We start from the raw sequence: 18756 nt of genomic DNA, 5'->3' as shown, positions 1-18756 counted from the left end.
GTGAGAAGTGAGGTTCCTTTGCGTCCTGCTAAGCCATGATAATCTGCCAGGTCTCATGCCATTTATCATCTACCTTTGCTAACCTATTAAGCACTACTTGGTCTGATGGGGTGTAAAGGGTAAAGGGCAACCTAATAAGGTTGGAGACGATGCCTTAGCCAAATCATAGCATGTAAAGAGCGTACAATGCAATTGGTGGGTCGCATAATGTCAACCCCAATCCAATCTGTGAAACGGTTAGAGAAATAAAGAAAGTAGAATAGCATTATGCGGCAAACCATGACAGGCATAAGAAGGTACTTATGCTTCAAGCTATGGGCTCGTGCTAAACTAGACACTATGGTATAGCTAGAGCAAGGAAGATGTTACAAGTGGCGTTATTCACAGAAGAAAAACACAATTCCTTTAAAATATTCAGCATAATAAAAAACATAATAATGCCTAAGTTAAGGGACAGGCTGCCAAGGGCTATGTTATATTGGCCTTGGTCCTTTACACGAAAAATCCTCGCCCCATAGGTCTCATGGAAATATTCATAATTGTAGATGTACAAATTATCAGACATATAGTCCCATGTGTCTTGGGCAGTAGACATAGAAAGTCATATAGCATATGCTAACAAAAACTTGCTTAAATCGACTGTTTCATTATTCATTGTGACAGAGAACACTTGTTCCCCATCTGGTTGATAGAAAAACCTACAGTTATTATAGAAATAAGCAACAAGTTTAGGTGAATAGGATTCATCAACACTTACCAGTAGAGGCTCCCCTAACTGCACAATCATGTCGCAGAACAAGAACCCATATGTGTCACTCTCGAACAATTCTTCAAAGGACTGCTCCGTTATGACTCATGGAGATTTCATAGCAAACAAGCACAATACTAAACTCCTAGAATTGACCGCAGAAAACCTTAGAAAAAATAACTGGATGTATATGGAACTAAGGGCGCGTGCGCTCTGAATAGCCTATGTGAGAGGGCAGGCGCGCTGTCTCCTAGAAAAGAAAATTACATCAATAGTGGGCTATAGCGCGGGCGCGCTTTGAGTAAGACTTGTGATATGAAATTTAATGGTGCAGAGTAAACTACATGGCATGCCATGTATTTATATAACACAGGTTACTTAATCCAAGTTCCCCAAGGTTCCCAAATTGTTAAGGGAAGGATGTAATTAGAAAAAGGTTTCTAATTCCAAAATAGAAACAGATGTGAAGCAAGACTCCAAAATCAAACCGATAGGTTTTAAGCTGGAATTAGAATAGCAATCATAATATTTCGAATCCCTGGGGTTTGCACAAAAACAAGAGTAGCTAATTCTAGCTACACCTTATTAGCATGATGCTAATATAAACTATAGGCACTAAACTAAGCATGGCAATAATTTTTCTAAAAATATGTGGATATGGTAAAGACATTGCTAACCAAATTATGCCACCCCCAAACAGGTCGGAAGGGTAAATATAGATAGCATGAGTAGACAAAAATTAAAATAACTTGCAATTGAAATAAAAAACAAACTTACAAAATCCAATATTAACTACTTAAACTAATCAACAGAAAATACTGATACTACTGAGAAGGGAAATTTGTCTTAATAACAATAATAAAGAACTAGCCACGAGATGAGGAAGGGCCAGAGTCATCCGTCCTACGTCGACGATGCTCACGCCTTCTGGAGTCAGAAGAGGATGAACCACCATGAGGTGGCAGGCATCGTAGAACTTCGTCCTGAAACGTGCGTTGTTGTTCGCATAAAACATCCATGGTGTTCCAATGCTCACTCTGAATCTGTGCGATAATCTCCATATTGGCATGGAGATCTTGCTGACTATCACTGAGCAATTGAAAATTTTGTTGAAGAGTAGTTTGGTTACGTATGATAGTACTTTGCCTAGTCTGGATGGTCTCACAGAGTTCACTGAGAGAACATTGGTCTGTTCGAATCGCCTCATATTAGGTATGAAGAGATCGCAGGCCACGATGAAGTAAGGAAAAATGGGCTACATCCGTAGTAGCACTTTCTAAGGCTCCTACAGCAAAACAGGTTGTATCTTCATCCTCCTCTTCTAGGTCTAACTCAGTAGCCAAAACTTCAGGCACATTCCACTCATTCTGAATACACTCTCTATAAATGCGTGGATTCTCATGCAACTTCAACATAATCCTACTGGAGTCCAGAACACATCCCTAATACAACATAATCTTTGTGATCAACCCAGGGAAAGGTGCGCTAGTTGTACCAACTGCTATAATCTCATTTAATAATAATTCAAGCATGCAGAACCCATACCTACGATTCTGAAGGGTCCAGAGAATGTGGAGACAACTCAAATTTACGTCATTGGCTTTCGTGGTGCCAATAATGTTTCTTCCAACCCACTGAGCAACCACCAGTTGGTTTCTTCTCAGGGACGACTGTCGAACACAATGCGAACTAGAATTGTAACGTCCTTCCAACACCGTCTCCATCATCGAAGGACCTATACCCCTAAACTGAGATTCCTGCAAGGTGACTACAATGGCCCTTCCTTCTATGCCAGTAATCTCAGCTAACACCGCTGTAGTCAACTCCTGATGACTACCGTTCACATCCACAAAATCCTATGATTCATAACCACCTTCTTCTGGTGAAAAGTGAGCACCAAATCAGTGTGGTAGAAATCCTCAGTAGAGGAGTACCACAACCCTTCCCACTTCCTAATACGCATTTTGGTATCGAAGAATGGTGCAAACTGTGCACTTGAAAAAATTTGTTATGGGAGAAGTTTCGGGGGAGGAGCCATGGAGACCTGGAAATTGGAAAACGTGGTGATGGTTAAGGTATGGGAGAGTAAATAAAAACTCGGTGAAAAATGGAAGTGTTGGTGTATGGAGGTAAGGGCGCGGGCGCGCTAAATATGACCTAAACAAGAGGGCGGGCGCGCTCGATCTTGAGAGCAACATGAGATGTTCTTGAATGGAGGCAAGGAAGAAGAAGAGGAAAAATATGTGGGCTATTTAAATAGGGAGGCACATGTGTGGCACATGCTCTAGTAGGGTTTTAAAATTTTAGGACCAAGCCCAAAACAATTTTGTAATACCCATCCTATCATTTGCCGCGTATAACTTACAACTAAAATTCCCGATTCGTTAACAGTCCGATTTTGGTGAATGAGCTAAGAAAATGATTAGCAGAAAAGATACAATCCAATGATCTATAAAAAAAAACTCAAATCTAACCATTGGTGACACATAAGGAGATGGAAAACACCTCAAAACGTGTGAATGACATAAGTTAAGTGATCGAAAGAAATCTAAATTAATAGATTGTGTCAACACAAATCAAAGTATGACTAAACAGTAGAAGGAACAAGAATAGGAAGTTGAGTGATCAAGAATGGAAAAACCAAACACCCCACCCCCAAACAAAATTTTGAAAACAGGGTTTAGAAAATTTGTTTAAAATATGGGTCTTTTAAAGTCAGATTCCAGAGACTAACTAAACTAATGATTATCGGATTTAAATATTTTTTTACTTTTTATAAATAAAATTTAATATAAAAGAAAACAATAACGCAATAAGGATGTAATTCACTCCATAGAGAAACACGACTAAAAAACGAGAAAACATGCAAGAGTGGAAAGTGTGAATTACATTAAATGTGGACTTAGAATTCGGTACTTATAGCCACACACTCCAAAGAGAGGGCCCGGTTACCTTAATGGTGCACTCCCAATATATATGGAAATGAAAGAAAGTACACCAAGCATCAAGGGTCAGTCTTCATAGACAGGGTCCTGTAAAAAGACATTCTCCACAGCTGGAGGCCTTAACTCGTAAAAAAGTTTTAAATGTTGGCTATTGACTTGGAAATTACTGTTGTCCTTGGGATTTACCAAGGTGATTGCCCCATGAGGGGTGACATCAGTAAACAAAAAAGGACCAGACCAACGGGTTTTTAATTTTCCTAAGAAAATATGCAAATGTGAGTTGTAAAGCAAAACCTTTTAACCAACTACAAACTCTTTATGCAAAATTTGTTTATCATGACCACGTTTCATGTTAGCTTTATAATCCTTTACGAAATCATAAGACTCATTATGAAGTTCTTCTAGCTCATTTAACTGCAATTTGCACTTGACACCAGCCTCATCAATATTGAAGTTTAGGCTTTTTATAGCCCACATAACACGGTGCTCCAACTCAACGGGCAAGTGACAAAGTTTTCCAAACACAAGTCTAAAAGGAGACATACCTATAGGAGTTTTAAAAGCTATCTACTATGCCCATAAGGCATCTGTTAGACGTTTAGACCAATCTTTCTGGTCAAGATTGACTGTCGTTTCTAAAATCTTTTTAATTTCCCTATTAGAGACTTCTACTTGGTCACTAGTTTGCGGATGATAAGGAGTCGCCACCTTATGGGTAACTCCATATTTCTTAACTAAAAAAGCAACAACTTAATTGCAAAAATATGTCCCGCCCTCACTGATGATGGCTTTAGGGATGCCAAAATGAGAGAAAATGTATTCCCTGATGAAAAACACAACTGTCTTATGGTCATTGCTATGACAAGCCATGGCCTCTATCCATTTGGAAACGTAGTCAACGGCTACAAGAATGTAAATAAAACTATGGGAAACGGGAAAATGACAAATGAAAGTAATGCCCCATACATCAAAAATCTCCACTACCATAATGGGATTTAAGGGAATCATATTACGTTTAGTGATACACCCAAGTTGTTGGCAATGAATACACGTTTTGCAGTGTACTTGGGCATCTTTAAAAAGGGTAGGCTAATAAAAACCACATTGAAGAACTTTAGATGCCATTTTCATACCACTAAAATGACCACCACACGCTTTGTCATGGCAGAAGGATAATACCTCATTATATTCCCACTAGGGAATACAACGACGAATAATCTAATCCACACAACACTTAAAAAGGTATGGCTCATCCCAGTAGTATAACTTAACTCTGGCAAAAAATCTCTTACGTTCGCTTTTTGAACAAATATCAGGAATAATATTAGAAGCTAAAAAATTCACAATGTCAGTATACCAAGGTGCAGAAAAAATGGAATATAGGCGCTCATCAGGAAAAGAATCAGAGTCACTATCACTGTCATTGGTTAGTCAAGATAAGTGATCAACAACTACATTTTTGACCCCCCTCGTTTATCCTTAATTTTTAAGGTAAACTCTTGTAAGAGAAGGATCCATCGAATCAATCTTTGTTTAGCATCCTTCTTAGCGAGAAGGTACCTAAGAGTTGCATGATCAGTATACACTAAGGTCATTGAACCAACCAAGTAAGGATGGAACTTATCTAAAGCATAAACCACAGCTAAAACTTCCTTTTTCCTAGTAGTGTAATTTCTTTGAGCATCATTTAAAGTCTTACTAGCATAATAAATAATGGTGGACTTATCATCTAGTTTCTGTCCTAACACAGCACAAACAACATAATCGCTAGCGTCACACATGAGTTCAAAAGGCTTAGGCCAATCAGGAGGCTGTATAATCGGTGCAGATGTTAAGGTAGCATTTAATGTTTCAAAAGCCTATTTGCAGTCATGATTGAAATCAATGATGACATCTTTTAAAAGCAGATTAGTTAAAGGCCTAGCTAATTTGGAAAAATCCTTGATAAAATGCTTATAGAAACCTACATGGCCTAAAAAGGCTCTAATCTCACGGACAATTTGTGGTATAGGTAGAGACGCTATTTTATCTAATTTGGCCTTATCTACTTCTATGCCATCACTGGACACAATATGACCTAGAACTATCCCTCTTTGGACCATAAAATGATATTTTTCCTAATTTAAAACCATATTATTTTCCTCACACCGTGTTAACACCTTATAAAGGCAGTCACTGAAAGAGTTTCCATAGATAGAAAAATCATCCATGAAAACTTCCATAAAGCGCTCTACCATGTCACTAAAGATATGAAGCATACACCTCTAGAAGGTATCAGGAGCATTACAAAGGCTGAAAGACATTCGTTTATAGGTATATGTTCCAAAATGACATGTGAAGATAGTCTTCTCTTGGTCGTCAGGATCGATAGCAATATGAAAATAGCCAGAGTAGCCATCTAAAAAATAGTAATAAGAATGACCAGCTAGACGTTTGAGCATCTTATCTATAAAAGGTAAAGGAAAGTGATCTTTTTATGTCATGGCGTTTAGTCGCATGTAGTCAATACAGATCCTCCATTTCATAGGAACTCATGTGGAAACATATTCACCATCAACATTACGTACAATGGTAACACTCAATTTCTTAGGAACTGATAACCGTAAAAACAATAGAATCTTAAATATTAATGTTAACAACACTAATACGTAATCCTACCATTCTTACGTTTAAATCAATCTTCTTACTCTCAAAACATATCATGCAATATAATGAGTAAGGATTCGTCCACTCTTAACTCTCTAGACTTAAATCGAATTCAACTAATCAAACCCAAAAGGAACAATGGTGAGAGTATTGATTTGATGTGAAATTTCTATACTATCATTCCCAACACAAGAACAATAATAACAATAAGACATAATTAAATTAAACTGAAATTAAAACTAATTTAGAACTAAGATTGTGAATAACTAATTATGAATTTAAGACAACTAAATCTAAATAAGAATTTAAGCAATAATCTAAATTGAAATGAAGAACTAATACTTTATTCTAAAAACTAAAATATGATTTTAAACTAACTAATTGAATGAATGTAAAAAAACTAGATCTAGATCTAAAAACTAATCTAGATCTATATTTTTCTAACCCTAAACTCCATTAACATTAGCTTCCTAACCTAACTGCCATTAACAAAGAGTCAAGATTTTGCTTTTATACTTTCAGATCCAAAAATCGTGCATGGGCCTGGAGCCATCTTTTGGGCCGGAAAATTGGGCCCAAAACCCAATTTCTTTAGTCCAAAATGGGCTTTTTAGCTGTAGTTGGCTTCGACAGATGCTTCGTCCACTTCTGCTTCTCTGATTGGGCCAAAGCTTGGACCATTGGAAATCTCTTTTCGAGCCGGTCGTTTTGACATAAGGTAGGCCCAATTCCGAGGTCTGAGTCCAAAGATATGCTCTTCGGAAGTTCTGCTGACTTTGTGCATTTCACGCCGCGTGGACTTTGACTTTTCAGCTTTTGACCGGGCTTTACAAAGGCTTTGTCTTCTTGAAAATTGGCCTTTAATCATAGAACTCCTTAGCAACCGACCTTTGCTCCTTTATCTCGCTAAAGTGGCACATTTCTGCACATAATGGACTTTGAAGCCTGAAATGCATAAAAACACGTAATCAATATTAACTCTTACTTATTATTCACATAATTAGTCTAAAAGTACGATTGTTAGGGGTTAAAACTACAGTTTTGGGCTCTTATCAAACCACCCCCTTTAAACAGCATTTTGCTTGTCCTCAAGCAAAGATGAGAAATTAGAATAAGTGACAAAAATGGAGTTCTATCTACTCTTTCGTTTGAGAGTGCGATTGCATTGACCATATGCAACAAGGCTTTAAACCACTAGGAATTCCCTAGTGGACGAGTTATAGCCCTCGTGAGAGTTTTCGATGAAGGTACTCACAAACTTCATCTATACTACAACGACTAAGAAATAAAACTATTGTTTCCTTATTTATGTCTCAATTATCTATACATCTTACTAGCAATGAATGCAGAATAATCATGTCAAAACCTAAGCTAATATATGCATAATAATCAATCATCTACGAATAAACATCTATACAATGAGTAATGCTATGAAATGCAGTAATAGGTCCGTTTCTGAAACTTTGGAATAGCGTCCTTAAGTAGGTTCTCACATAAAAGTCAAGACAAAAATCACTCTGATTTTTCCACTCAAGTTTTGCTACTCCAGTGTACAGTGGGCATACTTTACCTTACAATCTCAATGACACACAAGGAAGCCGTAGTTGATCAAACACATCTGCCACTTACTATCCCACTAACCTATTCCTAATTGAGCTAGAGGTCTTTATTAGGTGTTGGGGGGATTAGGAGATGGTTTAAGAAGGAAGGAAATGGATATTCAAAAGGGACAAGTCTGAGATAATAGAGTCTTCATATTATGTAACTAGAGAAAACCTTGTTATTTACTTTTGCTTCTACACTTTGTTTCCATCCTTAACCATATTTTTTTTTTCTTTTTCTTTGGCTTTTGACTCATTTTATTTTATTTTTTTGGAATTTTTATTTTATTTTATTTTTATTTTCTTTGGATGGAAACTTCTTTTCTTTATGTTCTGAAGCAATTAACTAACTTTTGTTTACACAGGTTTTTCTCTTCTTCTTTCTTCCTTATTCTAGTCTCAGATTTATCTAAATTGGGTAGGTTGAATTTTTTTTATTTTGTTTTGTTTTGTAACAGGGTAAAGGATTTGTGGTTTATGAAAGGGCTAATGAAAGGCTCAGTGGCGCGACTAGCGGAAAATATACTTAGGTCGGAATTTCTAGCTATATCGATCCAAAAAGGGCCTAAATTCTCTCTTAGGACATGGTATAGTGGTCAAGTAACTGGACGTGTGATTTCTTTATTCGGAATATACTTCTCCCTTGTGTCATTTATCAAATGTTTCACTCATATAAGGCTTTAGGCTATATTCTCACAGGATTTGTAGAATAAGTACTCTAGCCTAGATTTCATAAACTTACTGCCAAACAATCATAGATACTCATGTAATATATTTATAGATATATAGATGCAAAGATTATTATCTACATATTAACCTAAGTTTCTAAAAACTATTCTAATGCAAAAGCTACGTGAGACTTCTAGATTATTAAGAGCATAGAGAAAGAAACAATACTAATATTCCTAAGTGTATAGCATAAACTTTTTATTTTTATTTTTATTATTTTTAAGACAAATAATACGTAATATACAACCTAATATGTGCTTAACATTTACATTGTGTTTCTATACCACCCCCAAACAATTTGGGAGAAGGGGGTTCATGAAACAATTCAATGGCACAATTAAATTATGTAACTAACTAATTTTTATAATTTTTAACATTTTATAAATAAAAGTGCGTAATTTACATCCTAAAAGTGTCTACTTTTTGCAAATGTTTCTATCCCACCCCCAAACAATCGAACGCTTTGTCCTCAAAGTGTAAAGAGATAAGGAAAGAATTTTCCATAGAAACGTGGCAAAAATTGGCAGTACCTGTAACAGAAATATTGTAAAGATGATATGATAATATGAAGCACAATTAAACTGGTACGTACTAACTAACACAAACTCTACTGCAGTAAACATGACAGGCTTAGGGTGGCAACATGATTTAAAATGAATACCAAAATACGCCACCCCCAAACAAAATTGGAAAACTCTTTTTAAGTTTGAAAATTTTGTTTGGCCTATATTCTAGAAAGTTTGTATTGTACGAAAACTTGGGTCTTTTAAAGTCAGATTCTTTAGACTTACTAATATATATGTATTAAAATGCAGTTTACCATATATCAACAATCGAAAAAGTTGTGGGTCTTTCCACAAATAATTAACATGGAATGCACCATCAAACAGAATTAAGCACCAAGATTTCCTATGACATAGCTTAGTGGAATGAGAGCAAAGCCTTATAGATCTAAAACCTAATTGAGCATACAGTTTCTTCTTTGTCCTCTTACGAAGGGGATGCCAAGTAAATGAACGTGAGAAAATTGATGGTTGTAGAAGATACGTAGGATGTGGATAATTTTGAGAAGGAAAAAATAGAAAAAATGAAAATGTGTCAGGTGGCTTGTCCTTGGGTGTTACTTCTTCACCAGTTGGTTTTAGATAGTTATGAAGCACAGGAGAAACGCGAAGGTCAAGTAGAAACTCAATGGTTCTTTGAAAAGGTAGAGGGCGAGGAACATTCGTGATGGAAGGTGAATGAGTGACATGAGGATGTGAGGTGGGTGAATGGTGTTCAACTAGTGTTTTTAGGTCTATATCATCAGAGGCCTTGAGATATGCAAGACATTCCTCAATAGGTGGGTAAGAAGAATCACTGGGATAGAGGGTAAAAATTTCTTCTTCCATCATGGCGTCAAGAGATAAATGGATGTCAATAGGAGAGAACTCACGAGGCAGCAAAGAAAGGTTGCAAAAGAGTCGAAGGAAATCCTCCTTGATGTTATTTACGTCTAGGGAGTAGAAATTGTGATCATTGTCTTCTTCTATAAGAAGGGTATCTACTAGTGTGGGAACTAAAGTGTCAGCCGCACTAATGTGAGGTACAAAAATCTCAATGGACTTCACTTCCCCTTCTACAGGCAAACCTAGTTGTCCCTATTTTTGTCTAAACATGTTAACTTCTACAGAAAGATTTCCAAAAGAAAGAGTCATTGAGCCATCCCGACAATTGATTTGGGCATTGACGGTTGCCAAGAAAGGACGCCCTAAGATGATGGGAATGGAATCATGAGCAACTTTTGTGTCAAGAATAACAAAGTAAATTTTGGATAGTAAAAATCCTGAACTTTAACGAGAATATTTTCAACTACACCCTTGGGATACTTAATAGAACGATCGGCTAACTGCAAAGTCATTTTGGTTGGTTGAAGTTTTGTTAGACCTAGTTGTTTATATAAATAAAAAGGGAGTAAGTTAACACTCCCCGTGTCTAATAAAGCAGGTTGTTATGAAGGTATCACCTAAGGTGCATTACTGATAGGGGGACTAACAGGGTCCTTGTACTTAACAATTCCGTTATGTTGGATAAAGAGGATATTGTTGAGTTAAGAATGCTTCGTGGGGTATGTTGGTTTTCCTCTTCTTGGTGCACAACTCTTTTAGAAACTTAGCGTGTTCAGTAGACTTTTATAGCTTCTAGAAAAGGTAGGTTTATAGTCAAATTTTTAAACACTTCCCTAATCTCATCAAAATTCTCGGCCTTTTTAAACACAACTAGTCTTTAGGGATATGGTGCTTTATCATTATTTTTAGCGAGAAGGGATAAAAGTTTTATTAGTCTTTGCTTTATCTCTATCCGTTTTCCATCTAGGTGTCCATATTGGAACCTCTACAGTGTGTAGGGTCTTCACTTTCTATTATTGGGTCTTGTAATGTTTTCCCTTTTGGTTGTGGTTTAACCGGGTAATTTCTACGGTTGTAGGGTATTCAGTTTCTATTATTATAGTATTTGGTATGGTATCATTTTTAGTTTCGGGTAATCTTTAGGCATAGTCACTTGGTTATCAACTACTACGAATGAAGGGGTAGCGCTTTGTAGAAGTCCCCTTGGTTTATATTACCATTACAATAAATATCATTTTATTTCAAAGGGGTGTTTGTTGACTTAGGATTAGGCCTTTGCTTGACTTGGAAACATGCCCGGTTTGGTTATTATTTTGGTTAGAAGACATGTCAATAACCTTTTGGCACAAAGACCGCATCATTTGTATCGTTTGTTTCATCATATTAGAAGTTTTGATCATGTTGATCTTTCATCAAGTTGGAGTTTAGTTGCATAATTTGATTTTGTTTCTCCAACAAGGTCACTACTAAGCTACTTTGTCCGTAGATGGTTGTATTGGAATTAAAGCTTGTTGGCGTTCATGTCTTGATGTTGATAGTTGGGTTATGGGTACTAAACCTCTATTCCGTCACCTAAGTTCCCTTGTCCTTGATGTTGAGTTAACTGGTTGAAGTATGATGGTTGTGGTGGTGTTTGTGCATAGACAAAGAGGATAATAGAAGTCGGAATGCTCAAGACTACAAATGACATTACAACGAGTAGAGTTAATGTTCATGGTGGAGTGGGTTGTTGTTAAAACGAGATGGCATCTACCTTTTAGTGAGGGCATCGATAAGAGTTTTAAGCTTCGGGATCATATTTAACCTCAAGAGAAGAAGGAGAAGAGCGGGAGGAATCGTTACCTCCCCAATTGTTGTTCTTCTTAGATTGATCTTCTAAGAATTTATAAGCCTCCAAGGCTCCTTTACTAAGAAAACTACCCCCAGTCATGATATCTAGAACCTCCTTATGATAATGTGAAAGCCCCTTGAAGAAAACACGAACAAGCGTGTCTTTCGCAAGATTATGATGCGGGCATTCAATGAGAAGATCAGTGAAACGATTCCAGGCCTCTAAAAAGGATTCATGAGGATTCTGGCTGAAGAAATGAATCTTGTGAAGCATTTCATCTGCCTTTAGTGGTGGGTAAAATTGTTCCATGAACAATTGAACAAGTTGAGCTCATGAGTCCACAGAGTTTGGCGTTTGGGCAGTTAACCAAGACGCCGCCTTGTCGGCTAGGGTGAAAGGAAACACTCTAAGTTTAACTTGATCTGGACTTACGCTAGGATGATGGAATGTTGTGAGAACTTGGTCTATCCTACGCATGTGCTGGTAAGGCTTCTCGTGGTCTAAACAATGAAAAACCGGTAACAAGTTAAATATATTAGGGGGGATTGAAAAATCCCCACTAGGTCTGCAAGAACGATGCCACGACTTAGGGCCATCGTTTAGGGCTTTATAAAAATCAGAGAGAGGAGTCTCTTGTTCTTTTTGCCATTAATGCAAGTGTAGTGTGTGAAATTCTAGATAGGCGTGTTGTATTTATTTCTACGAAAAACAAGCATGATTATACTAGAATTAAAACTCCACGTAAGAGGCGAGGGTGGAAGAAGGAGTACTGAATGCCTCCTTTGCTACGCGTTTGAATAGCGTCTTGTATACGCAATCTCGGTGTATTTAACAAGTTAGAAACACTGAATAACTTGAAGAAATAGAAATTTGAACTAACTTTTGGAAAATCGGGTCATTCACGCTAAATTTTCCTTCGAGGGCGCGGGTGCGCTCTCCTTGGGCGCAAGTGCGCCTCATGGTTTTGTGAATGTCCAGTGTTTGAGCACGGGTCATGCTCGGTTTGGGCGTGGGTCGCGCTCAGCTTCCAGTGTTTTGAGCGCAGGTGCGTTTGCTTAGGGCGCGGGTCGCGCTCAAGAATTTCAGATGTTCGGTGTTTGAGCGCGGGTCGCGCTCGGTTTGGGCGCGGGTCGCGCTTCAGGGTTTTCGAGTTTTAGGCCTTTTATCCTACTCCAAAAATTTTGAAATTTTTATAGTAATTTGCTAAGACGTCTATCAAGTAGCCTATAAAAGTTTAGATTAATCGGAGCTATGAAAGTCCCTCTACTGCCCTGCAAAGTTTGCAAAACAGTTTTTGGACACAATACAAACAACCGAAAGGTTATCCCATCAAAACAAAGTCAAAAATTTCCAAATTTTTACTGGAGACTCCTGACAGATCCTACTTGTTCCTGTAAAAATTTTAGAGCAATTGGAGTTCTACAACCTCTTCTTATTGGCTGGTGTTCCAGATATTAAGTGTTTGCAATACTGCAGAAATACACTGGAAACACTCTACTATTTAGAAGGTCAAAACAAATAAAAAACTCCTCAAATTTTTACAACAAATTCCTGACTTAGGATAGATACTCCTGTAAAAATTATAGAATTTTTAGAACTACCTAAGTAACCTTACTCGTCTGTTTTTCAAGAACATACGGTGTGAAAACTGAAATGCAGCACTGTAAAGATCGTATTTTTTTCACAAGATAAGCTAACTTTGAAAAATCTGAAAATATTCCAGTAAATCAACAACACATTAAATATTATGTATGAAAATTTTCAGAATTTTCGAAAATTGAGAAATACCTTCACCGCAGTGTTTTTCTCTGTGAATCCGCAGCCCCTATGCCTGAAGCCAAAAAAGCCGGTTCCGAAAATTCAAGAAATAAGAATGAAAAAAAAAAAGGGTGGGTGGGTAGAGAATGGGGATTGCCCCTTGGATTCAAGCAATTGAATTCTTGTCTTGAACGAGATTAAGATGGCAGCAAGCCATTTGATAACCGTAAAAACAATAGAATCCTAAATATTAATGTTAACAACACTAATACGTAATCCTACCGTTCTTACGTTTAAATCAATCTTCTTACTTTCAAAACATATCATGCAATATAATGAGTAAGGATTCGTCTACTCTTAACTCTCTAGACTTAAATCAATTCAACTAATCAAACCCAAAAAAGGAACAATGGTGAGAGTAATGATTTGATGTGAAATTTCTATACTACCATTCCCAACACAAGAACAATAATAACAATAAGACATAATTAAATTAAACTGAAATTAAAACTAATTTAGAACTAAGATTGTGAATAACTAATTATAAATTTAAGACAACTAAATCTAAATAAGAATTTAAGCAATAATCTAAATTGAAATGAAGAACTAATACTTTATTCTAAAAACTAAAATATGATTCTGAACTAACTAATTAAATGAATGTAAAAAAACTAGATCTAGATCTAAAAACTAATCTAGATCTATATTTTTCTAACCCTAAACTCCATTAACATTAGCTTCCTAACCTAACTGCCATTAACAAAGAGTCAAGATTTTGTTTTTATACTTTCAGATTCAAAAATCGTGCATGGGCTTGGAGCCATGTTTTGGGCCGGAAAATCGGGCCCAAAACCCAATTTCTTTAGTCCAAAATGGGCTTTTCAGCTGTAGTTGGCTTCGACTGATATTTCATCCACTTCTGCTCCTCTGATTGGGCCAAGGCTTGCACCATTGGAAAGCTCTTTTCGAGCCGGTCGTTTTGACATAAGGTAGGCCCAATTCCGAGGTCTGAGTCCAAAGATATGCTCTTCGGAAGTTCTGCTGACTTTGTGCACTGTTTCTGCCGCGTGGACTTTGACTTTTCAGCTTTTGACCGGGCTTTACAAAGACTTTGTCTTCTTGAAAATTGGCCTTTAATCATAGAACTCCTTAGCAACCGACCTTTGCTCCTTTATCTCGCTAAAGTGGCACATTTCTGCACATAATGGACTTTGAAGCCTGAAATGTATAAAAACACGTAATCAATATTAAGTCTTACTTATTATTCACATAATTGGTCTAAAAGTACGATTGTTAAGGGGTTAAAACTACAGTTTTGGGCTCTTATCAGGAACTACATGAATGGGGCTTACCATTCGCTATCAGAGATGGGATATATGATACCTGCATTGAGTAACCTTAAGACTTCTTCCCTGACCACCGCTTTCATGGTAGGGTTCAAGCGACGCTGAGGTTCGCGTGAAGTCATTACATTATCCTCCAAATGTATATGATGTGTGCATACACTAGGGTCAATCCCCTTAATGTCGTCTAGGGACCAACTAAACATGGAATGATGTTCCTAATCACCCTAATCAAAAGCGTGCCTCTTCATCAAGAGACAATTGAGAAGTTATGATCACCGGATGATTACCATCCCGGATCAAGATAGATATACTTCAACTCAGCGGGAAGAAGTTTAATGTGGGTGGGAGGAATGGGTAGAAAGGATTCCAGAGGGTCTTCGTCCTGAGTAGTAAAGGCTTGTTTAGGTAAGAGGTCTTCAAACTCGGAAGATGGATATACAGAAGGATCTAAGATAGGAGTAGACTCTAAAAGGGCGATGACTTCCTCTACGTAGGAGTCATCGTCAAAGTTAGAATTTCCGAAGAAAAGGAATTGGTGCATCTGATTCTCAGGAAACATGTTGTTGAAATAATCTTGAGCTAAACTCTCGATCATGCTAACTTCTCCATCGATAGTCGTATCAGGTAACTATTGCATCGTTTTGAAAACATTCACCTCCACAGAAAGGTGTCTAAAAGAAATGGACATTAAACCGTCGCGGTAGTTAATGAGCACATTGGCGGTTGGTAAGAAGAGACACTTTAAGATGATAGGAACAGAGTCGTTAGCGACTTCTGTGTCGAAGATAACGAAGTCGGCTGGGTAGTAAAAATCTTGAACTTTAACAAGCACATTTTCAGCAACACCTTTGGGATACTTAATAGAACGGTCAGCTAATTGCAACTTCATTTTAGTTGGTTGTATCGTGTATACCAATTTGCATATATAGGTAGTAAAGGAGTAAGTTAAAACTTCCCCCTAAGTCTAATAGAAAGCGGTTGTCATGTGGGTATCCCCTAAGGTACATTGTACAATAGGACGACTAGAGTCCTTGTACTTAACAATTCCGTTATGTTTAGATAGAGAGGAAACTATTGGTTAAAAAGGTTTTTTTCAGAATGTTGGTTTTCCTCCTAGTAGTGCGCAATTCTTTTAGAAACTTAGCATGTTGTTATATTTTTTTTAATAGCTTCAAGAAAAGGTAGGTTTATCGTTAGATTTTTAAAAACTTCTCTAATCTCATCAAAATTTGTATCCTTTTTCAACATGGCCAGTCTCTGGAGAAACAGTGGTTATCTTTATATTTAGCATATGGTTCAATAGGATTATTAACCTTAAGTTTATCCTTGGCCAGCCATTTTCCTCTTGCGTTGTGGTTTAACTGGTACCTCTATAGGTGTAGGATCTTCAGTTTCTATTTTGGTATCTAGTAAAGTTTCATTTTCAATGACCACTTGTGGTGTATCAACGGGCATAGTTACGGCGTTATCAACCACTCTACCAGAACGGAGGGTGGTGACGACATTTAACTCACCTACATTTAAATTTTCGTTACTAGGATTACTGGTTATTTCCAAGGCTGTATTTGGCATTTTAGGATTAGGTATAGCTTGACCTGGAAACACACCTTTTGGTTGGGCTTTATCTTGGGCTAACTGTTGTATGGATTGTTGAATGGATTGTATAATATGTTGTTGAGCTTGCATGTAGGCATTGAAGCGATCCGGTTGTGAAGGTTTAGTGGCAACAGGTGGTCTGATAGGAACTATCTCACGTTAATTATTAATGGGTGGGTTGTGATAGTTGTTATTAACCGGGACAATACCTCTATTATTATTATTATTATTATTATTATTATTATTATTATAATTATCTGGTCCTTGTACTTTTCTTGGTGGAATTGGGTTGTAGTTGTTTACTGGTCTAACATTTTGATTACCAAACCCGGAGGTGTAACTTGTTAATTATTACGCCAATTGAAGTTGGGATTTTGTCTCCAAGGTGCGTTAGGAATGTTATTAAATAAAGGCACAAACATTTTCCAGCTGTGCGGGTGGTTGTTCATAGGCAAGAAGACAATAGGAGTCGGTATGCTTAAGACTAAAATAGAAATTACATAGAAGAGAGTTGATGTTCATGACAGGAGTAGGCTTCTAGTGAACAAAAATGGCTTCTACCTTTTTTGTGAGGGATTCGATTAGAGTTCTAAGCTCGGGATTAGGTTTAACCTCAAACATACTAGCATCCTTTGTTGTTAAAGAAGAAGGAGCTGAGCGGGGGATATCGTTACCCCCCAGTTATTATTATGCTTGGATTGATCTTCTAAAAACTTATAAGCCTCTGAGGCTCCTTTACTAAGGAAACTACCCCTATTCATTATATCAAGAACCTCCTTATGGTAATGTGAAAGCCCCTTGAAAAAAGCACGAACAAGCGTGTTTTTTGCAAGGTTATGATGTGGACATTCTATAAGAAGATCAGTGTACCGGTTCCAGGCCTCTGAAAAGGATTCATAAGGGTTATGGCAGAAGAAATGAATCTTTTGAATCATTTCATCTATCTTCAGTGGTGGGTAAAACTGTTCCATAAACAATTGAACAAGTTTAGCCCATGAGTCTACGGAATTTAGCGTTTGGGCAGTTAACCAAGACGCCGCCTTGTCGACTAGGGTGAAAGGAAACACCCTAAGTTTAACTTGTTCTAAACCTACGTTTGGATGATGGAATGTAGTGAGAACTTGTTCTATCCTACACATATGCTGATAAGGCTTTTCGTGGTTTAAACCATGAAAAATTGGTAACAAATTAAAACTGTTTGGGGGAATTCGAAATTGCCCCACTGGGACTGCAAGAACGATGCATGACTTAGGGCCATCATTTAGGAATTTGTAAAAATCAGAGAGAGGAGTCTCTACTTCTTCAACCATTGATGCAGGTGTAATGTGTGATATTTTAGATAGACGTGTGCGTTGATGTTTACGATAGATAATGTTAGATGGTGTTTTCTTACCAGACCTTAATCTCATGCAAGCTTAAGTCCAATATGAAAGAACAATTCAGCAGTCAAACACGCCTGATTATACTAGAATTAAACTCCTCTGACAGAAGAAACGAGGAGTGAAAGAAGGAGAACCTGAATGCCTCCTTGCTACGCTTATGAATAGTGATAAGAATTTAACCAACCTAAATAAACAGGCTAATTAAATCCTATTTTACTTATACTAATACTCGCAAGCACACGAGGTCTATTATAGTAGGTGTCCAAATACGAGGTCGATCCCACAGAGAATGCATGTTGGGTACAATTGAATATTAAAATATTACTTAACCTAATCCGAACTATATTGGTTTGTAGGAAAAGTAATTGTTAACTAAAGCTAGTTAAACTATGAAAATAATAAAACTAATATTAAAACTATTAATGGAGAGAATACTAAGGCATTCGAATCCACCCTAGACTGTTGTAAGTTATCCTAATTCAATTAATTCAAAGTTCTCCTTTTATTACGAGTAACACGAGGGAAAGGCAACCCTAGCTTTCTCGAAGATGTGAACGTTGAGCTCTTATATAATCTATATATTAGTTTGATTGAATTTCAGCAAACGAGAATATAAACTCCTAGCAAAAATCGTCTTCTTATAGCATGACTTCTCACAAGTTTCGTAAGCGATAAAACGATGCTTTGATAAGAATAGAATATTAATCCAACTATTAACTAGTTAAGTCATGGCATTACATGCAAGATATAATCAATGAAGGTAAACCACTAATATCGGGAGAAATC

This window comes from Coptis chinensis, chromosome 3, assembly GCF_015680905.1.
Source record: "Coptis chinensis isolate HL-2020 chromosome 3, ASM1568090v1, whole genome shotgun sequence".
Taxonomy (NCBI): domain Eukaryota; kingdom Viridiplantae; phylum Streptophyta; class Magnoliopsida; order Ranunculales; family Ranunculaceae; genus Coptis; species Coptis chinensis.
The sequence above is the reverse complement of the archived record's forward strand: the minus strand, read 5'-3'. Positions refer to the sequence as shown.